Here is a 3,305-nt window from a genome sequence, read left to right on the forward strand (position 1 = left end):
ATAAATAAATTTTACCAACCCAAATACCATAAACATTCGATTCATTTTATAACCTCACTTTTTTAAGGCCTATATTACAAATCTGATCACATATCTTTAATATCTTTGATTTTTTATTTAATTTATAATTTTCATTTAATATTTAAATTATTTATGATCTTTAATTTAATTTAATTTATTTATAGTATATTTCTTTTACTTATTGAATGCATTTATTTTTAAAATAATAATTTATTAACAATTTTATTGAAAAATTATATTATATAAAAGAGAGAGGAGAAGTTGATTATTACTTATACTTTTATTAAAAATAATTCATTTTTAAGTTATTGTAAAACAGTCAAATATTTACTATTAATTATGAACTTCATCTTAATAAAAAAATGATTACTCTTAAACTAGTTAACAGTTTTTTTTATAAACATTATAGAGATGCCCTTATATGTCAGTTCGGATCGTCTGCACCACAAATCCCTGCTCCATCCCTGCACCACAAATCTCATATAAAATGTTATCACGTGCACAGCACGAGCTCACGCTGGACCACAAACTCACGCGAAACGCAATAGCCAGCAATCCCTAGCCTCTCCATCGTCCCCATGACAGCGACAGTCGATCGGTTTACCAGCAAAAACGAAGAGGAGGAGGAGCCCTAACCTCACGCCGGCGACGGAAGCCTCTCTCTACCACAGCATCCCCGACGGCGGAAAACCTTCACGCCCAAATATTTCCCAACCCTAACCCCTCGCGTCCCCGACGGCGCGCGGCGTCCGCCACGACCTCCAACGACCCCGACTCCCAAGCTCTATTCCAACTCCGGCGACCTATTACAGTTCCCTGACTCCTCTGAGGTCCAGCCCTGCCCGGCGACCAGCGACACCCAAGCTCTGCCGCCCTGATTTCAACTGTTGGTACATCTTTTGAGCTTTCCTCAGTGTCAGCTTTCCTTTAGGGAACTATAATAGGTTAGATGTTGAGTTTGTTGAGTTTGTTGAATACTGCACAGATGCAGTATTCATCTGGACCAAAATGCTGCACATATGCAGTATTCATCCGGACCAAAAAACAAAGTTTGAGCGTTCCTCAGCGTTCGCTGCACTTCCTTTAATGTTGAGTTCCAGATTTGATGTTGAATTTTGTTGATTAAACTCCTACATGATACATCAATCTAAAGATTACTCTTAAAAAAAAAACAAAATGTAACCCTCATTTGTTTGAACTGTTGGGCATGTTTATATTGTGTTATTATCAGATGGCACTCCAAAAAGAAAATTGATCAGCTTGCTATATACGTATCTGTATATTGTGCTATATTATTGTGCATCTCCAGGCTATATTTAACATCTTTATATTGTGCTATATTATCAGATGGCAATCTAAAGTAATTCTCGTTTGCTTAATAGGTTAGTATTTCATGGCATCAGCAAGTTACAACTCCATCGAAAATACAAAATTTGAACATGTACCATGTAGGGATTGCGGACGAAGAACAATGGTATGTGTTTCAAGATCGACCAAAAATCCCAGAAGGAGGTACTATCGATGTGGGGAACATGGCTGGCAAAAGTGGGTGGTAGCCGATACTTTGTCTGATGAAGACAGCAGTGAAATATGTCATGGAAGATTACGAAAAATAGACTCAAGGTTAGGTAGTGAACTCATTGCTTCTCGTGGACATAATCTAGGAAATTCAAATGTACCATCAATGGTCTGGATATTAGTTATAGTGAATCTGACTCTTTTGGCTGTTTACCTTATTACTTTGTTAGTTCGGTCTTGTTAATTAATGTTAAGTAATGTTGTTGTTGTAATATGACAGATTAACTGTTTGTAAGAACTAGCTGAAGGTTGTAATGTGGTTTATTATGTCAGGTGGTTAATTAGTGTTGACTAATGTTGGTGTTGTAATGTCATAGGATAATTGTTTTTTTTTTTTGTTAAGATGGATGTTGTGGAACATGTTATATAATGATTTGAAAATGTTGTAATGATTTATTTTGTGTTGTTCTTCTTTTGGGACTTAGTTCTCATCTCTGATCCTTCGTGTGCATGATGATGTGGCTCTTCAGATTCTTATTGCATCTGATCGGCATTCCAATATTGTTCTTATTGCATCTGATTGGTTTGAGAGGAATTTTCTTTGTGGAGTGCCAATGGGCTTCCTTCCTCTCAGCTCTTAAAACTTATGAGAGAAACTTTCTGGCCTAATTGAATTTAGACATGCATCAGAGCTATAGCCATGAAATCAGAACTCCTCATCTACTTTTGTTTGTTGTTTTTGCTTATTATATTACCAGTTTTATGCGCTGCATACAGATGATCTGTTTAGTTGAACTATTTTATACTTGACATGCCATTACATAAGGACTTTTGTTTTGGTCGGAATTATACCAAATAGAGAAGTTGGTTGATCAGACATGTGTGCTTCCAACCATTTTCACAACTGTAGCCTTTTAATTGTCAAACCAGTGATAATATTCATTTATGTTGCAAAGGTATCTAACAGATCATTGGTGATTGTATTGATATATTGGATTTGCAGTATTGATACAATTAATTATATTGATATGGCAGTATTTAACTATTATGGTGCATCAAATTCCCTACCATATTTCTATTCTCATCCACCAAAGTTCCCCTCAACTTGTTAAGGTTTTGGGAGATTTGTGATACTTCCCAATTATTCTTGATGGAGTCCTTTGAACCATCAAGTGTTAAAATTTGAAGTCCTTATTTTACTTTTGCTTTCATCCAAAGCCACAACTACGAATGGCAGCAAATAGAAACCACCTCACTTGGATCATCATGAAATGAAATGGAAAGGAACTCGGTTGCATATTTTTAATGTGCTGAAGAGACAAAGGAGAGGCATGCGCATTATATCTATTAGGATTAGCTGAAATTTAGTAGGAAAACTAATATTATCCAGGAAACATCTGCTCGTGTGTTTGGTTGAGGGAAAGCTCCTTCCAGAGATTTTATTATTTTCTGTACAAAATTATTGTCTACCAAATCAACTTTTGCTACAAATGATTTGTCCTCACCATATCACCAACTACCGAAAGACTTCTGGGCATCAATTCACTTCTTATGGATGCTGGCATTAAAAATGTCTTTTATTCCTTAACTACCTCTAATGCATTAAGGAAGCCCCTTGGTAATATTCCTTGCATCAAGAATTTCTATATTTTTTTCTTGCAGAAACTCATCCTTCTGAACATTCCGAACAACCTGCACTAATCTCCTTTTGCACCACATCAACAACAATCAAAAATTAATATGTTTGACTGTATACTCCTTTGTAT

This window comes from Zingiber officinale, chromosome 8A (genome assembly GCF_018446385.1).
Source record: "Zingiber officinale cultivar Zhangliang chromosome 8A, Zo_v1.1, whole genome shotgun sequence".
Lineage (NCBI taxonomy): Eukaryota > Viridiplantae > Streptophyta > Magnoliopsida > Zingiberales > Zingiberaceae > Zingiber > Zingiber officinale.